Consider the following 20,695-nt stretch of genomic DNA (forward strand, 5'->3'; position numbering starts at 1 on the left):
ATACAGGACAGTTGTAACTACTTTGTAAAGTAGAAACAAACGGTTACAAAAATTTCCTAACACAGTTTTCAGCGTATGGATGCAGGCTCACTATTTGATAAGATCAAGTTAAATATGAATTACTGTCATTTTATCTGATCACATGAAACTTTTTAACCATTAAATAAGCTGATGGAGGTAATATGCTTATCACTTGACAGTTATCTGATAAGGCAGGGACAAAAAAAATCTCAGTAGCCAATGAGATAAGCTTAACAGCACAGATGCACGTGGGTTTACTTTTTGGCAAGTAGCAGGTTATTGTTGTCCTTTTTATCCAATATGTTGAGATTCTCTTAAATGATTCACAAAGTGTTAACCTAATTGATTAAAAATCATTCAGAAAATCTTTTTAAGGGGAGTCTTATTATAAATTCCTCTAAGACACACTGGTCCTCTGTTGCTAACTAACTGGGCATGTGCGTGCACGTCAGGCATATGTGCGTGTGTGTCCTCACAGAGGAAAACCAGGCGACCCCGTGTTAATGGCTGTGAAATGGAGCCGTCTGTCTCCTGCTCCTCATCATGTCTTTGGGGCGCAGCACTTCTTAAAATCTCCTTATGTGATTACAATGAACAGAGCCCTCTGCTCTCCCCACACACAGCTGCATCTATTTCTACAACAAAAAAAACCCATCTATATACAACACTCACTTTACAGAATGATGCCGATGCTATTACCTGTTGATATTTTTATTCAACAGCTTTTAAAGAATAACAGACTGATCCAAACACACCTGACGCTCTGGCAGAAAAATAAAGCCTCTGTTCCTAATCCATGACAGACAGGCATCTTCTATAAATGATCTAACCTGTGGGAACTGTATATATTAACTAGATCAGATAATGGACTTTCTTCTTAGTTTGGCAGCAGATGTGCAAGAAAATGTCTTTCAATTTTATTTCTGTGATCAGATTTTTTGCTTCTTTTTTTTTTATAACTGTGCTGTGATTTTCAGTTCTGAACTAACCAGCTAATTCTAGTTAGTCTCACATATTCAGAAAATGTAAATAAACCACGGTGAGGAAACAGCTGTATACTGGTTTCTGTCTAAGTGCCTGCAGTGACTGTGGGGGTAAAAGCTGAGATCACACAGAACATGTGCCGATAAACAGTCTGATCTGTCTTTAGGCCCTAAAACACCTTCTTTACCGTCTGCTCACAATATGCTGTGTGCTGCATGTTCTGGTTTAGACAAGTCTTCTTTTTATAAGAAAAATAAAATAAATAAAGACAAGCTCATGGGACATATGGAAGCGTGTGTACTACTAGTCTACTACAAAAACATTAACTGTGCATCATTTCTGCAGTGAGGTACTGTAGTAGTCGCAGCAGGAGAGCTACTGGTGTTTCTCTGCTATACTGTAGTTAGCAGAGATGCTAACAGCCTCAACCGCCTGTGATTTTTTTTGGGGTGGCCCAGTCTTTTGGCTCTTTTTTAGAGGGGTTTACAAAACTGTTACTGAACTTAAGGTAACAAACTGATGACTTTGCGACGCCACCATTCCTCTCCGGCTCTGACCTGTGTTCAACAGAGTTACAATAGAGGTCATTGAAAGTTGACTGTACGGCAGACATGAATGTGTTGCTAAAAGACGACACTACAGTGGCTGAATAACAGTGTTATCAGGAAGAGCAGCCAGACATTGGTGCAGGCTGGCTGCCAGATAACAGAGGCAAGCCCCGAACACAATACTACCAGCAGAACAAAACACTCGCTCATGCTGACACACAGAGGGAGCACCCCCACCACACCGGTGTGTGTCAGTGTGGGGGAAGCATTTGATGTGGCAGTGTGGGTGTCACTTTTTTTTAGATCATTAAACACGTTTCCATGTGTGGAGGATTGAGGGGAGGAAAGTCTAAACTGTCTTTATACCAACCCATCATTTGTGTGTGTGTGTGTGTGTGTGTGTGTGTGTGTGTGTGTGTGTGTGTGTGTGTGTGTGTGTGTGAGCATGCCCATGGGTGTGTATATGTGTGGTACGCCACCATGCTAAATAATAGCAACAGTAGTCAGAGCCATGTGTCAGTTATCCTGCAGTAACAAAGAGCAGTGACCCTGGTGGCCACAACTACTGACCCCTGCTCTGACTCTGCTGCTGTCTAAAATAAACATCAGTCCAACGCCACGGGGAAACACGGAAGAAGAATCGGTGACATCAGTCAGTCAGTTCACTATGGTACAAATATGGCAGCTCATTTAGGACACAGGGATGATTCTTCATTAATTATTTACAGCATAAGAATATGGTTCCCCAATTTAAATAGAGGTTGACTGTGGTACAGACGTCTTCTTTCCCTCAGGTCTCATTTCCACATTAATCTTCTAGAGCAGAATGAGACGGTAGAAGTTTCATGAGTTAAATGCGCCCATTTTACTGTGCTGTGGACCTGCACAAACCTGCACAGATGCATTATTTATGTATTTCTAGCTTTTTTATTTAGGCATTTTCACATAGTGTATAGCTTCCTCAAACTATGTAAGATATAAATGTATTTGTTATTGATTGGATGTTTACAACCAGGAAATTTCATCTGTTTTATAAATATTCATAACCACATATATCACATATATGCCAATATTACAAATCAAAGTCTGTCAGAGGATTGAATAAATGGAATAATCACCTAGACTGAATCTTTCATCCTTACTGAGGGAAAGCACACCCTGGAAACAGTGTCAATGAAATGTATGTTATCAAAAGAAGTTGAGAAGATGTCAGGTGACAAATAAGTTCACTGGTTTGTGCAAACTTTACACATGAACATAGTAAAAGGAGAGTGGAACATCACTGCTGACCTCAGCTGTCATTGTTTTGTGAAATGAATGGGTGCTATTCTACTCATGTCTGAGGTTTTACAGGACAGTTTAGTTTTGATTTCAGATCTCAGGACACAGTACCACTAGCCTGACAAGCCAGACTATATCACTAAAATGTATAGTCTGGAAACAACCGGTAGACCTCGGCTCAATAGAGGGGGCGGGATGAAGGCTGTCTTTCAAACTGCCTCTGCACCAATAGGGTAGCGCTATGACCAATCAGAGCAAAGAGCAGGATGATGTTAGCCTGACAAGCCAATTAAAATGTATATCGCCATCGCGTTAAGCCCACCCAACGACTCTCTAAACAGATCGAGCGCTGTGATTGGTGAACACAAACGGTGTTCGAGACTCAAAAAGTTCCTATGGCTCGTTTCTAGACCCACCTACGGAGCAAATATTTTTGCTGCCGCTAGGGTGCGTCTAGATTTCTAGGCTACAGTACCACCACTGTCAGGGCAAAGAAAAAAAAACAGTCTTCATACAGGGTATCCACTGCACTGTCCTCCTGTTTTACTGATCCATCAGGAAGTGATGAAATGACAACAAATGTCAGATTACAAATGTTTATGAGTAAAAATCTGGCAAACAATAGCGTGCATCCTGTCACATCATAGGAATACAGTCACGTTGGGAATGTGGTCTAAGCAAATCCTACTGATGTGACACACCTGAGTTGCACTGTGTGTAGCTAATGCAGAAGCCAGGTATGGAATAAAAAGATATCTCTGGTTCTACTGTACTGATTCTGTTTTGACATTGCGTTCAGCATGATTCAGATAATGTCAAATTAATGCAATGTTAAACTGGTGGAGGAGATGCCAAACCAACTGGAGCCACATCCAACAGTGAGCCTAGGGTTGCATAATGAGAGCCAGAGGCTCCTGCAAGATGCATCCACCACAACCAAAACGCAGTGTTTCATAATACCATTGCTGCTCAGTATTTCATATTAATCTGTCATAAAATAAATATGAACATTTACCAATAAATTCTTCAGACTAAAAGTAACATTATCCACTTGTTCTATATGACCATAAAAGGATGTTTTTAACAAATGTGAAACAATTATGTGTCTTTCCTGTAAGAGACATAGACAAATACTGATCAAACATAGCAACATAAATCACAGTTAACAAGCTGAGGAGCCTGAGGATGTGCTGTGTTCCTGTTAGAAAACTGCCGAGGTCAAAGGTCAGAGCAGCTTACTGAGCAGGAGCAATGTTTACATCTTATATAACACACTTATCGCCTTAATAAAAATGGTTGCTCTGATGGCCATATGGCCCAACACACATAAACACACAAAACACATGTGTGCATTCAATTTTCAGTAGCCACACTGCTGACATGTCACAACAGCACAAGACAAACAAACACCTTCACACAAATACACAACTACACACATGGGGCTCTAGTTTCGTCGACCAGGTGAAGTCTGTGATCAGCGCAGCTTCGCCACGCCAACGGGGTGTGGCCCAGGTCCATTTCGCAAGATTGGTGGGCCGCGCAGTCAGACTTAGACCGGCGCAATCCCTCCCCTCGTCCCTCCCACCGGCGCAAACGGCAAAGAGGGAGGAGAGAGGGCGGGAGGGAGACAGGAGGAGGAGAGAAAGGCGTGGAGTGGGTTTGACACAGCCGAGTCAGATCTTCACCAATCAAAGGAGCTCCTCTCCTCACCTTTAACTGCGCGGCGGGTGATGCGCGCTGCAAGTTTGTCATTTTATACTTGGACATGGACGGAGGAAACAGCGACGCCAGAGGCCGAACCTCTCCCAGGAGGAAACAGCTGTTTTGGTCCGGAGGTCCGAGCTCAGAGTGACCAATAATGAGTTTACTAATATACTTAACCAGGATTGATCTGATACACTGAGAACCCCTATACGCAATCTAAGAAACAACAACTAATAAACTAATAAAGAAACTCACATTTATTCAAACTCTGTGTATAAGATGAGAGGTGTAGGCTACACTAATCACAACATAAACACACGCCATGTAAAGGACACGCTCTCTCTCTCTCCCTCTCTCTCTCCCTCTCTCTCTCTTTCTCTCTCTCTCTCTCTCTGTCCTCCTCTCTCTCTCTCTCTGTCCGTCTCTTTTTTTCTCTTTTTTTTCTGTGATAGAGATGCTGAGTATACTGTAGTAGGCTATATACTGACTATCTGATACCGAGGCTGTTGTGGTGGACTAAGAGAGATGATGATTTGTGTTTTGTTTTTCATTACGGCTGCGTGATGCGGTCGCTCTCCGCTCATGAATTAATAAGTAAATAAATAAATACAGCGATCATCACAAGGGCAGAGTGGTATCTCAACACGGCAGCGACATGCAGTCATCCACCCTCAGTCCTGCTTTTGGGACATCCACAGCTGCTTTTCAGTGCCAGTTCGTCCCTGCTGTGTTAATTCAGGTGGAGTTTCCATTACGCACCGACAGCCTTTGATCTCTGCTTTGATCTGACGTCAGATGTGACGGGACAATCTATATAGATATAAATTCACGTGTTGATTCCGTTAGTTGCATTAAATAGTGGTTATTGTGGATATTTATTGCATTGAAATGTTCCTGGAACTGTGGAGATCTGCCTGTGAGGTCTTGGTGACGTGTGTGCACTGCAGGTCAGTCAGCCAAACTTCCACTGCACCTGCTGCGCTCCGCTCTGCGCTGAGATTAGACCTGGTTGGAGGTGGCGAGCTTTCAGCGCAACCTCGGCGGGACATTTTCGGACGAAACTTCCACTGCACCAAGCTGAATCTGTGACGCCTCCCCCTGCTGCGCGGCCACGCCTATCTCAGCGCAGCGCGATCTGCCAATCTTCCAATCTGACTTTGCGCTAGGCTGCGCTGGTCGAAACTTGCATTAGACCGGCTGCGCTACCTTGCGCCACCTGCGCTGCGCCAGCAAACTAGGGCCCTTAAGCTTTAATGCTGCTGCACTGATCTATAGGCTTCTCACACATGACAGAGCATGAGCAGATGCTGGGAGCTTTGAGACATAGACCAGTATAATGATGACATAAAACAAGCTAACACTTCAGATTCTAGTTGAAAGTCAAATGATTTTAACCTCTCATGTCTTCACATTATAGCTTTTGCAAAGAAACAAAACATCACATTTAACCTGACTCGAGGGGTCAGAGCAGCTGTGCCCTTCAGTGAGGCTGTAGTAGAAATACATTTGATAACACTACATCTGAGGCTTTTCTTTTTTTTTTTTAATCAATGGAGGTCCTCTGTACTCCTGTTTGCTTTTGAACAAAAGCTGTGCCCAGCATCAGGTGGCCTTGTTAAAGAGTCTGAAACATCAATTAGCAGCATCCTGCAGGAGCCAATATAGTGATTTTTCATTTGATTACAACAAACTGCTGCTGTTGCTGGGGACAGAATAAAGAAAGCATCACACAGTTCCTGCCATTACGAAGTTCACACACATGGTGTTCATACGTACATATGATATGCCAAGAACACACACACGTTCAATTCACAAATGGGGCATCAGTGAGACCATTACTGATTTAAAGAGGTCAGTGACAGGACTCAATGTGGTCACAGTGTGTTTGATAAGTCACAGTGCGGGGGTGTTTGGAGGAGGGAGGACTTTAAAAAGCAATAACCAATCACATGTCTGCGTGCGTGTATGTGTGCGTGCGTGCGTGTCTGCGTGTGCATGTGTGTGTGCGTGCCCTGTTAGTTCTGATTCAGACAGACAGGGAGAAGATTTGATGAGGCTGTGGCCAAAAACAACCTCAATCTAATTACAGTGTCTGATGCTGAGGAGGAGGTAGAGGAGAACAGACAGGGGGGATTTGATTGTCACATTTATTCAGCCTCTCCAACAATTTGTGACCAGTCTCGGTTAATCATCTGTTAGATCTAGAATTTTTTTTTATTTTATTGAACAGTCAGTTCAACCAATTCACTGCAGTTGCCTATAATCCCTCAGAACAACTTCAACAAGATAAAGTAAAAAAACAACTAAGTCTCTACAGATGACATCATATCTATGTGATGAGAGGACCATTTTCTACAATAACAGAAGTCGATTACATATCTAGACCTAAAACTAACCTGTTTGACTTGTGCAGCTTGATGATAGAGATTACACAATTGGCTCATTTTCCCAAGTTATACAAATGATTTCCACGGTGTGGTTGGGTTATAGGTTCATACCTATAGCTAGGTGTTTGAGACTGCAAAGATAACACAAAGATGACAACAATGAACTGAACTATTTCGGGTCAGGCCACTGCAATCTCCATATTTTCCGTCTGCGTTTCTCACTGAAAAACTGAAAGATTCAGAGAGAGTGTTTGATGACCGATCACACACAAACCTACATTCACATGGAAGAGAAAGAAAGAAAGCGAAAGAAAGAAAGATTTGTCTCACAACATTAAACTGGATCTCCCTGAAAAAGGTTCTAATTTTCTATCTTCTACACAGCATCATTGTTTGTTTTTCTTCCTCTAGTTGTAGGTCTTTATGTGTTGCATAGCAGTGATGACGCAGGATGTTTAATCTGTTGTCTCGTTCATTCTGTCACTCTGGAGGAAGAGTCGGAGCTCCAGTCTCAGGATGTAGAAGAAGAAAGAGTGGGCGTAACTGACAGAGAGATTAAGAGAACTTAAGCGAGACCTCAATATAAACACACACACACAGTACATGCACACCTCCTATATTAGGAAAACCGCCAACAGGAGGACAGCTGGTGGCGCAGTTCCTGGACTCTGACCAATGACTGTATGTGGGTGTACTGGTAGAGTGTATCATGTGGTGTGTGTGTGTATGTGTGTGTACGTGTTTGGGGGACAATCGTAGTGGGTGCTGTGTCTCCCATGTATTAATACTGAGCACTGCAATCTGTTGATGTCTATGGGTGTGTACTGTATGAATATGTAGATGCAATACAAGCACCAAACATCATTCACAGCAATATAATAACCAATATGAGATGCTGCAGTGACGGTGATGTTTTTGTATTCACAGTGTCAGACATGTCCCTGAAGTGATATTCTGAAAAAATAAAAGTCTCACTCTCAGATTTCAGAGGTCAACAGTTTGCTTCCTCTGAGAACAGACTGTGGCCAGACTGCAGCTGTGATGAAGAGAATCCACAGAAATGTCTCCTGCTTCCCTGCCGCTTCCCTCCGCTCTGCCTCTGCATCTGTGAGTGATGTTTGCTCCAAACTCATACACTGCTTCTGTTTAAATCCTCACTTGACACTAGGAAACTCGTGAACATCCTTGTGCATTGAATTGTGCACCTTGGAGAACCCAACTTCTGCTCTTGTTTGCTTACTTGTTGGTCAGTCACCACCACCACTAACCCCTGCTAGATGTTTGTAGTCTGAAGAACCTTATTAATATTTACAATCTCTGAATATTTATCGTTTGCTTTTGTTCGGAGCTTCAGTGCAGCTCCATTGGTAACTAATACCCACCAGCAGTGCCATCAGTTTTTTTTACTCACTTTTTACTCAGCTACTGAAGCAGCGCTGAGCGCTATCCACCACTTTATTTTCCCATGATCCATTGCGTCACACCACAACGGAAGTCGGTTTTCAACTTCCGTTTCACTCATGGATGTAGATCCATGGTTTCACTCCGTAGTAGCATTCTAGCAAGCGGCTAACTGGTAGCGTTAGCCACCGGTGTAGGCACCAAAAGTGGGGGCTCCGGGCTGCCAAAACTGTTTTGACTAATCTGATGTTTGTTACGTCTAGAAAACGAATTATTGAACAAACATTACTATTTCTGTGTGCACGTTTTTGTAGCTAATTAGTCATGGTTATCGTAGTTGTTAGCTTGCTGCTGGGGCGCATGGCGTCTGTCCGACTACCCATTTCTCCGACCGTACATTTCTTTATTTTTGCGTCCATTAGTCCGACCTCCCACTTCTCCGACTTAAGTAGCCCTAACCCTTAACCTTACCCTAAACCTAACCTTAACACTGTAGAATGAGTAGTCGGAGAAATGAGCCGTCGGACTTTTGGGCAGTCGGACTGATGTATGCTCCCCTTGCTGCTGCTGACAGCTAACAGCAGCAGCAAACTAACATCAGGACGTCAGCTGTCAAAACCCTCCTGTTGTCGGACACGACATGAAACTATTCCAGTTAACTCAATCATGTTGTAACTAGGATATCCGCTGGAAAAAATATTTTTTTCATGGGCCGTTTATTGAGTTATAAGACACTGCTAACAGTTAACAGCTAACGGTTAGCCCAGTTAAATCTTTCCGGTTGAATCGAGTGTCATGGCGACACCCAGCGTCATTCTCCGTAAAGTGGTGGATACAGCAGACTTGTTCTCTTTGGTTTGGCTCAAGTCCCACAAAAGACACAGAGATGTCCTTGGGGTAAAATGTAAAAGCTGAGAGGTATGAAGCTGTGTTTGGTGGGAAATGTGAACCACATCTCCACAAGACTCAGGGCCTGCAAGTGCATCCCTGCTTTGTGTCCCTAGGAATTACATCAGTGCCTACACCAGCATAGGAAGTGGTGCGTCCATTATGGGGAGAGGGTCAGAATAAAGAGTAGAGAGGTCAGGCAGGTGGTGGGCTGGTAAGAGTTCTGCTGATGCACAACGATAAGGTGATCGACGATCATCAGAACCATCAGTGATACCTCATGTCCTTGTAAATGTCAAGGGGATATTTAAGTTAACATGTTTTTGTCGTGAGCCATCAATATTTATAGTGTTAAATCATACTAAACTAGATTTGCCCTGCCACAGTTTCACGGATATAACCTCACATAACCATGCTCAACACACACACACACATCCTGTTTGCTTTTATCAGTCATTACAATCCTCCCTGAACTCAAACATGTTTAAGTTTCTTGCCCTTAACTACATCTTAACCAATAAATCATCACATACTCCACTTTCAGTGAAGCTTTGAGAAGCTATGAGGAGGCAACAGCATGACACCGTCAACTTAACTGCCACTTTATAAGGAGAAACTGATGCAGTCTAAATGCTTGATGAAGGTTTCAGGAATGTGTTGATTCAACTTTATGGAGGCTGCAGTTTGTGGTGCTGATGAGCTGTTTAACATTAAATCAAGAGGTGCATCTGATGTTAAACTACCCTCACTGATATAAAGGAGATGGACAAAATAAAAGGCGGTACACAACGCCTTCTGATACTGTTTGAATGAGGGCATTAAATAACATTTTCACTAAGTACTCCTAATAGAAGTAGGATGTAATAGGTACTGTGCACTGCATAATAGTTACTATTCCCATCAGATTTTAAACAGGTAAACTCAACTGCTGTAACAGTGACACTACATCACAGATGCAATTAGAAACCACCTTCACAGTCCTAGCATTTCTCTTAAATGGCATTTAGATCTCCACATGTGTGCAGCTGCAAAAAGAACATCAGCCTGTTGTTACATTAGAGAAGAGACTGAGGTTGTATGGTGACATCACTAACCACTAATAACTCTTTCTCCTTCTGCCCATCCCTGAGGATTGAGAGCAAACGCATGAGTGGACGCATTAACTGCCTGTCAATCACAAGCAGATGTACCGTAAAGTGAAGGTGGTGGGTTAAGACGGGGTGGCCTCAACAGGGGCGATGTGAAGGGGGGAGGGAAAGAACAAGGGACAGAGCAGAGGGAGTAAAGGATGACAAGGCAGGTGCTCAGTCTCCCAGTCATATGCGGAGGAAGATGAGTGGGAGGATCTTGGATCAGAGGATGTTTAGTGAAGGTTTTATGTCTGTTACATTTATTCTGGATGACAAAATAATGAGTTATTTTTCTGAATATTTCAAAAGTAGATAAAAAAAACACACACTACAGCCTCTGTGTATCATCTAATAAGCCGTGTATAAGATTTGCTATTTCTGAAGAAGGCTGTCTTGCAGCTTTTATGGTTGTGTGAAAATGTTTCAGTCGCTCAAACACTCCAGAGCAGTGTGCACACCAGGTGTAAACTTTTCATTAAGATGTAGTAATGTATGTGGATGTAGCCTGAGGGCACCACTATGGTCCAAGGTGGCTTTCTATGACACTATACTGTAAACATACAGTATAGATACCAAACCTACTGCCTTCTTTAACAACAGCACAGCCACAAGGTTTTCAGTTTGGTCATGTATTGAAATCTTTACAGCGCCTGAATTGACTATGCACACGTGCACATGGTGCCATTACCAGGTCAAAAGACCCATCTGTCAAATCCTTTGGGTTTATGGGTGAATACACTGCCATCATGCCCACATGCTAAGATGTTACACATGGAAACATTATACCTTCTAAGCTGCATGTTGGAATTGCTGATGTTAGCACAGAGTTCATGCACATAACAGTCAGCGCTGATTTGCATGACTGTAGATGCCTATTATTACATTTCCCCACTTAGGTTATGAAACAGATGTGACTGAGGAAGTGTCTTTAGCTCCAAGCTGGTTAGAGAGAGAAGAACAATAAAGGATATGGTGAGTGAATGGTCACATTTCATCTCTGCTGTAACAATAAATTACCACCATTTCACCTCTGAGTCCCAGAATCACCACCCTCCAAACCTCCAGTCCACTCAGAGCTCATCCCACCCACACAAGAACACTAGAGTGTGGTCCACGCTGCACCCACACTCCTGACTACAACACCATCACATTACAGATACGACAGGCAGGGGAGTCAAGTGTGGGGATAGTTTGAGGCCAATGGAGATGAAATAGTAGGGAATGGAAAATAAATGAGCAATTAGAGGAACAGGAGACAAACGAAGGTAGAAAAGCAAGTGGGAGGTAAAGTGTGCAGAGAGCAGAAGAAATAGAGCATGAGAGGATGAGAGGAAAGAGATTAGTAAGAATCACAAATTTAAGCATGTTGATGGGTGAAAAAGACGGCTTTAGGAAAAAGGGGGTGTGAGGAAACAAGAGGAAAATGTCACAAACAAGCAAGAAGAAGGAAATGGCATTATGAGTATGGGAGGAGCAGACAAGAAAGAAAGATTGAGAGGAAAGAGGCAAAAACAATGTGGGAAATGTAAAAGTGATCTGATAAAGAATGGCATGAGATGATGAAGGATGTAATGAGTGCAAAAGAAAGAAGGAGGCTGTGAAAGAGGAGAAAACATGTGAGCAAAGGAGAGCATGAAACATGGAGAGGAGGAAGAGAGCAGGAGGAAGGACAAAGGCGTAGGAGAGGATGGACCGAAGAGGAGGAGAGAGAAGATGATGACAAATGGCTTGTTAAAGGAGAGGGAAAAGAAAAGGCCATTTGGTGGATGGGACAGACATGAGAGGATGAGGAAGGAATGATGGGCTATCCAGACAGAAAGGGATGAAAAGATGAAGTGATGAATGAGGAGGGTGCTGTTCACTGCGGGTGGATGGATGAAGTCATAAAGAGGAGAAAAATAAATAAATCTGGAGGAAACAAATGGGCGAAAGCTGTAAGATGGAAAAAAGAAAGAGGGGACAGAAGTGCACAGTGATGATAGAGAGATGGTAGGAAAGAAGAGATGGAGGGAGGCGTCGTTAATTACCATGGATTTGATTCTGGTGTCAGCTGAAAACTTCCCACCAGCAAGTCCCACTCCCAGTAGTCCTAACGCCAGGCCTCTAGGCTTTTAATAGGCACACACTGAGCAGACACACAACACACTGGAAACACACGCACACACACTTCACATAAACAATACACAATCTCTCAAGTGCACAGAAAAAAGACACAGACTGATACACAAACACTACAGTAAGAGCAAAGAGGATGGCAAGATGCCATTTTGGACCAATGAAGGGAAAGTGCAGAGGGTTCACTCTCAGCAGTGACAGAAACAAACCAACAAAACTGATGAGGTGATAGAGATAAGTCAACGATGACTGGGCTGATGACACAAACATATCTGACTGACTGGAATCAACCTAACACACACACACACACACACACACTATAGTATTTGATTCTGTGAGTTGTATTCATTGATATTTCACTGATTCTTGACGCTTTGGCAACATAGTTCTCGTAACATTCATGCCAATAAAGCAAATTTGAATTGAATTGAATCGAATTGAATTGAGAGAGAGAGAGAGCAAGATAGAGAGTGGGGTATGAGGGTGATAAATGGATGGATGAATCGATGCAAATTAAAGAAATGAGAGAGGAAACACAGGAATAGGCAGAAAGAGAGAGAGAGGGCAGCTGAGGTTAAGTGTAAAGATGAAAGCTTTAAACGGGAGGAGAGACACTGGTCTGATGCCAAGAGAGTGAGAGGAATCTGACATCAACAGAAAGGTGCCATAGTAGTTCTGGTTATGTAACTATTTACTGATATTCATTGAGGCACTTGACACGAAAGCTCACAGTGCAGCTCACTTCAACCCATGATGCATCACTGCTCTTAAAGCAGACAAGAAGGTTACACATATTCAATTTCTCCTTGGGATGACAGTCTTCATTTGTGTGTGTGTGTGTATGCCACACAGTTTCATACGGATAATAAGAGTGTGATTTCATCGCAGGAGGACTGAGACTCTTCCTCTCAGCAGGCAGCCACTGCAGCAGTTATCCACACACTGTATGATAGACACACACTCTGCCTGTGTTCAGTTTATCAATGATACACAGATGCTGCACTCAGCCCGCCTGAAGAATCTGTAGTTGCAGCTAAAGACATGTTTGTGTACTCGGTCTCTTTCACTGCACATTTTTCATTTTCATTCCAATTTGGTATTTGTGTGCGTATGTTAGGATAAATGTTCCATGGGAACAAAGGTGTTGGGCCAATCCTTGACAGAGTTATAAAGCACTGCCAGTTTCCTTGCACATACCGTATTACAGAAAGGAGAGATGATGCAACACTTTACATTATATATCCATTGTTCATTAGACCTTTGAAAAGACTGAGCTGTGACTGTGCAGAGCCACTGTGACCACAACTGGCTCCACTACAGTTGAAGCTGTAGCTGTAACTGTGTGTGTGGATATGGTTATTGTTCAGGCAACAGCTGTTGTTTCTATGGTATTATAGATATGGCAGCCATAGCTGTAATCTCAACTCCTCCTTTTAACACAAGTGACACCTCTCAGGGTTTCATTAAGCCTGGTTCTCCCAGAAGATATAATGGACATTTTTTTATTCACCCAATATGTTCAACACAATAGATCACAGCCTAATAAATGTAACCACGGCTACAACCAGCAGGAGCAACAGCAATGTCCCAAGACTATACAGTCACAGAGCAACAGTCTAAATGAGTCACGGCTGCAGCAGCCATCTCATAACACATGTGTAGAGAACAGGGATGACCAGCCTGCACTTGTAATAGCAATCATACAGATTTGCAGCTGTGTGCCCACTCACACTGTGGTCACACACAGGACTTTAAAGGGATAGTTAAACATTTTGGTAAATTGGCCCACTGCCATAATCTCTGTAGTCATAGCAGTAGGTTTGTTACCTTTATTCGGTGCAAGCTATTTTTAGATCAGCAGAGCCGAGTGGCAAGCTGCTCAGAGCTACACTACGGAGGCTCATGGGATTTCTTGGTTTCCCTCATCAAACTCATCAAATACACAATCCAACAACTCCAAAACACTCTGGTGGACAAGTTGTGAGAGTTGATTTCGAGGTAAGTTCATGCGAAACCGCTGATGTGCGTTCCCTTCAAGGGCATGTTTTCTGCAAGTAGTCTCAAAACAACTTGCCTCAAAAACAACTCCTTCTCGTAACATTTCGTCATTATCTCATTATCTCAGCGTGGTGAATGTGCAGGTCACAACTTGTCCACCAGAGCGTTTTGGAGTCGTTGGATTCATTGTGTATTTGATGAGTTTGATGAGGCAAACCAAGAAATCCCATTAGCCTCCGTAGCATAGCTTTGAGCAGCTTGTGGCTCTGCTCCGCCGTTCTAAAAATAGCTTGCACCGACAATTAAAGGTAACGAACCTACTCTGTTTACCTGACTGTCCTACAGGTCATCTCATTTTTAATCATCCCTGGAGGTGAAAAACAACAGCCTGTTGGCTCATTTATTCATTTGGCTTTTGCTTGTATTTCAGCCAAACCAGAGACAGTGATGTATCTCCCATTTGAGCTCCCACATGTTCATATTTAGACTGGTATCACCAAAGAGACACTCACTCCACTCCAGACTTCTCTCCAAATATTATCTGACAGTCTATCTGTCCTGTCTGAGAGAATCTATCCTGTTTATATCAGCATCCACTCAAACACATGTTATTTTGCACCAGTGGAGCACTGCTGCACCAATCAGCCACATCATTTGTGTAATTAAAAACTGTGAGCAAGGCTCTGGGTGAGAGGCTGGATGTATGGAAACAGGCCTGTGTGTGTCCCATGAGGACAATCACACAGAGGAGACAACAAGGAGAAGTTAAGAGTCGGAGCGAAACAGCATAATGAGGTGTTGAGATGAAAGACGATGGAGAGAGTGAAGGTTAATTTGATAAAGAAGATACAATTTTAGCTTCTTGGATTTGTTGCTCTTTGTGTTGTGTTATTTATTGTTCAGGTTTTTGCACACCCACTTTTATATAAGACTCCTCGCATCTTGTTTTTGTCGCACCATCAACTTGAACAAGTGTCATGTATTAAATTCTCAGACCTGAGAACCTGGAATTCACAATTGCTGAGATTTTTTTCTTTAAAAATTCTTAACTATCATAAGATATGCTGATTTATTTTCTGTGGATTGAAGCTGTAAAACACCCAGTAATTTGTTCAGTTTGGTCACTTTCACTAATTGCTTTTTATTCCTAAAGAGGAAGTTTTATTTATTAATTTTGCAACAAAAGGTATTTATATTGTTCATCCTTGTTATACTCGAATGATGATTAGAAATCTCAGTGCAGTTAAAACGACACAAGTGGAGGACCTCACAGCCTGCAACTACAGCACAGTTTTAATCATCATTATATGTTCTCTCACTACAGAAATCCTTTGCTGGTGGTTTTCCGTTGATGATGTTTGATTTGTTTTAGTGTATTTTTCTTTCTATTATCTATTCTTTTCATTGGAAATGAGCAGGAAAAGTCCTCAGAACATCTAAACTTAAATCATAAATTTAGAAAAGGGGGAGCAGTGATGATAGAGGCAACTAAATCGTAGAAGTAGAAAAATAAATATTTCAGTCTATAAAAATGTTACAGATTATCACATTAAGAGCTGAGCTGGAGTCTTATAACAGTCCTATATCAGAGGGCTGTGGTTGTGCCAGAGCTTTTCCCAAGCGTGATTTGTAAATGTACAAGTGTAAGGCAGTGATGAAAGAACAGCACAACAGTCCCTGGGTATATAAAGGTTAAAAGGATGCAGAAAACAGGGGAACATATGGGCTACATGCATGTCGCTGTATGTGTAAGTGGCTGTTGATAAGAGGGTCTGCTATAGCGGTGAAATGCAATAGAGCAACATAGAGAGGGGAAAAACACACAGGATGTAAGGATGGGAGGAGATGCCGTGGGAGCAGGGAGGAGAGGAGGGGAAAGGAGGCAAGGGAGAGGAAAGAGAAGATGGAAGGAAGCGAGAGTGAAAGAGAGAGGGAGCGGGAGATAATGGAGGAGAGGGAGAAGGAGAGGCAGAGAGAGGAAGGAGGGGCGTTAATCCATCAGCCCGTAGAAAAGGTAAAGCAGCGTTTGGATATCGCTCCCAGTTGGAGCTAAACATGTAGAGTTGTAAAAAAGGAAGCAAATATCAAATAGAAAGGACAGAAAAACAAGCTTAATCACTCCTGTGGTAAAGCATCATCTTAGGAGCCACACAAGAAGAAGAACACACTCTACATCCTGAGCTGAGGTCGATTAAATGATGAAACATCACTATAATTATTCCTGAAACATTTCCTCAGGCACAAATGATGTGTTCATTGGTGCCTTGTTGTGTTTTGTGGCATTCATTTCCCATTATATCTATATAATGTTTTTAACCATGCAGGGTCCCTGTTGTTTCCTGATCTGCTGCATCTGTACCATACAGCCTCCTTCCTTCTATGACGGATGGAGAGATGGAGGGGGAGTTGTATGGCCTTATAGGCATAGAGATGGATGGAGAAAGGGCTGGGCTAATGTCTGGTGCAGGGAGAGCAAGGGAAGTCCCAGAAAAAAACTGCAGAGACAGAGGGAGGGAGCCAGAGAGAGAGAGAGAGGGAGAGAGAGGGAGAGAGAGGAAAAGCCCAGGGAAGCCCCGCTGCAGCTTCTGTGTACAGGAGGAGGATCCCCACCTCTCCTGTTTCTCTACAGCCTGCTGCTGCTGCTGCTGCTGCAGCCCGGCCGCTCCACTCAGCCTCATCATTAAAACTACAGCCAGCCTTCACACTGAATGCATTAACTATTTCACATTTCATAGTGCTGTGCCTCCTTCTCTGTGGCAGAACTGCCTCAAGCCAGCCGAAAACCACGTCAGTTGATTAATGGTCTGATCCATACCACAATATCTGTTTATAATAAAAACCAATGTGTCTTAATGGCCTCTCTTATCCATTATTTCAGAAATCACTCACTGATAAGATATAACCTGCAAGAATGCAAATAAATGCAAGTGCAGCAAATCAAATTTACCTGCATGTGCATTTAGTGTTAGTCTACACACAATTATTTAAAAATAAATGAATAAATAAAAGATCATTCATATTTATTATGTGCAGCCTAACTGTATCCGTCGTCAAAACGGTCGGGACGCACTGTTACGCAACATTAATAAGCGGTGCCTGCGCCTCCATCCGCTTTAAAGCAGGAGCTGCTCGGCCGGAGAGGCAGCACTGTGAGTGTGGTGGACACCGACAGAGAGGAGGCTCAGCCCGGCGCCGAGAGATGAAGTGGGTCGATGTTAAGGTGGAGATACGGGACAGAGCAGAGCAGAGCAGCAGCAGCCCCGGTCGGACAGAGCACTCTGCTGCGTCAAGGCTGACAGAAGAAGGCAGGAGGGAACCGGAAGACGAGGGAAGCACTTTCAACATAAAAGCGTAAAGCGCGAGCAATTAAGAAATAATGTCAAAATACAACTGTTGCATAATTATCTAGATAATGCCCAAACATTAACGGTCTGTGTAACCCCCGTCTGAGGTTACAACTATAAGCCTAGGCCTAATGTATTTTTTGGTTCCTGGTCAATGAGAATGAATGATGCGCAACTTACAAGAAGGGAATAACCCCTATATTGAACTTTACTTTGAAAGTTCAACCAGAAGTCGCGCCGTTCTTTCCGCTCACTTGACACTGGTCTCCGCAGCCAAGAGGCGCAGTGTCATCGGAGGATTACTACTACAACCTGACGCTGTCTCCCCAGTGAACCTGCTGCGCCGACGCTGTCAACATCTGGCTGAGCTGCACGTCCTGACTGCACATTCACACCAGAAGCAGCAGCGACGTGACGGTGTCGGTGTGAGCCCTGAACTTTCTCCCGAGCACCGAACAAACAGATGTAGACGTGACAGTGTTTTTGTTGATCCAGCGCTCCCAGGTTGCACGGACCGACTCCCTCTGGGGCCACGCAGGGCGCTGAGTCTCATTAAAGCGTGAGGCACTTTGGATGGCAGCGCCGGGCAGCAGGCTCTATGTAATCTGTACATCCCACAAAACCCCCGCAACGTCCTTAGTATTTCACTCACGCTCCGAGAAAACTTCAGGGGAAAAATAGGACACGGAGGGATTCAGTCGAGCGCGCCTTCTCTCTCCAAATCAATCCACAGATTTTAGAGCTTGCTGTCAAAACAGAGTCTTTATAAACACACACACATCACTCCTGTCATACCATTAACGGCTTTAAAGCACCGACAACTCACTCCGTCCACTGTCTAGTTTGTGGCTCCACATGGTCGTTCGCGGCCACAACCAGCAGCCAGTGATGCCCTGTGGGGCCGTGGAAGCGCACATGAACAAGTGCGCACAACAAACACGCACACGCTGTTCACAAACAGAGCATAAGAGCGAGGGAAATGCCTCTTACCTCGTGTTCTAGTGCCAGCCCGCACGCGAAGCGATGAGCATAGTATCAGATGTTAGTGTGAAGGACCGGGAGAGGAAACTGTCCTCGGTGCTGCGCTCCGCCGCTGCTCGACTCTCTCTCCTCTCTCCTCTCTCTTCTCTCCTCTCTCTCTCTCTCCCGACACACTCCAACCGCACACACGCGCTCCCCCTCCCCGCGGTCCTTCATCACACACATCACACGCTGCGCGTAGCCGGGCGGGGTGCCGAGGAGCGCGGTTTGGCCTCGGGGGCGCGGATGGATGGGGAGAGGGGATGTGCGCCTGCAAAGAGGAGAGGAGAGGAGAGGAAATGAAGGACATAAGTCAAGAGGAGAAAAGAGATTGAAAAGAATGAAAGAAAAGATACTGCAGGTGAAGGATGGGTTGAGGGTGGGTTAGGAGGGGAGAAATTAGCCTACCTAATTACAAATAACAGACAGTTAAATTAAATAGGAAAATGGAATGGGGAGAAGGAAAGGAATGCAGATGGAGCAATTAACAAAGAGAAAAGGGAAGCAGAAAGGAAAGGAAAAATGACAGAAGCAGACAGTATAAGGAAAGAGACAGGATATGAATGAGAAGAAATTAAGAAAAATAATGTAAAATATCATAAAGGGTTTGGAGCAGTCAAAAAGATGGTGGGGTGAAGAGGGAGAATATACACAGGAGAGGGGAGAAAAAAACAGAACAAATTGAAAATTGATTAACCATGACTGTAAGAGGATGTTCTGCAGCTACACACTCAACAATTTTCTCCCCATTTTCTAATATTAGGCATCACATTATACATTACAATACCTGACACCGTAATCTCTAAATTTGGATATTAGCAGCTCCACAGTTTGACATTTCCTCAGTTAATCTAATAAGTGAAGTGGGAGCAGAGTGTGTGCGTGCATGGTGGCGGTGGTGTGTGTGTGTGTGTGTGTGTGTGGGTTGTGGGGGGCGGGGGGAGGCATTTATCAAAGTATTGAGCAGGGCCAATTACTTAGCCAGTGTGCAACATCTCAGGCTGAGGCCGCTGACCAAGCAGCTATACAGCCAGTCAGCCAGTCAGTCTGTCTGTCTCTACATAGACACGCTGTGTGCGCTACTCTACCTCCCAGACTTAAAGCAGTGGAGTCTATCAGAGTTTGAAATGCACACACCCCTCCTCCATTTCTCTGTTCACCCACCAAACTCCACTTGGGTCATGTCAACCCCCCGGCCATATTGTTTTACACTGAGCTGTGGTCTGCTGAGGTTTCCAGTGAATGGCACATCTTGTTTGACTATTCCAGCTCCACTTCTCATTCAACGTTTTACAGAGTGTCCATTATGTTGGTATTGAAATTCCTGTTTCTGTGTCATTAGAGGAAGAAATTGACAAAGGTCAGTGTATCAGACAGACTATATACAGCATATATCCCAACTCCTCACCAAAGCTTCATCAGCATGGCCTGGCCACCAAAATGAGCATCTCTTCCTGCATCTAGTCCAAATTTGTAGGATATATAATTGGGTATAGCGACTATAAAAAATGGTGTTATTATTATGATGCATCATAAAAACAGTATAAATGCAGCTGTGAGCCCTTCTCCAGTCACACATACACACAAACAACCTCTGCAGGTACCGGGAACTTGGACAGTTGAACATTCTGCAGTGAGAAGAAGAAAATCATCATTGATCATGTTGCTTTCTGCTGGGTTTATAGTTGTATAGTAAATTTATATATTAGTGCTTTGTTCATGCTTTTTTAAACCAACACTAAGGAACTTTTCAACCTTCAAAAAATATTTTCATAACTTTTGTGATGATACATCGACTTACAACAAGTTGAATGACACCTCTGTCATGGCCTGAGGGGGTCTGTATCTCTTTCTCTGGCACTAAGCAGCTTTGA

At 43.5% G+C, this 20,695-nt stretch overlaps 1 protein-coding gene across 1 annotated transcript in view; it reads right to left on the reverse strand.

Moving 5' to 3' along the window:
- slc8a2b (solute carrier family 8 member 2b) overlaps positions 1-18,897 on the reverse strand; it is a 174,782-nt gene extending 155,885 nt beyond the window's left edge. Inside the window, exon 1 of the mRNA XM_085795673.1 lies at positions 18,792-18,897. The gene's annotated coding sequence lies outside the window, so the exon portion shown is untranslated. The remainder of the gene's footprint in view (positions 1-18,791) is intronic.
- Positions 18,898-20,695: the final 1,798 nt, after the last annotated feature.

This window comes from Trachurus japonicus, chromosome 13, assembly GCF_045865225.1.
Source record: "Trachurus japonicus isolate A0001 chromosome 13, Traja_1.0".
Lineage (NCBI taxonomy): Eukaryota > Metazoa > Chordata > Actinopteri > Carangiformes > Carangidae > Trachurus > Trachurus japonicus.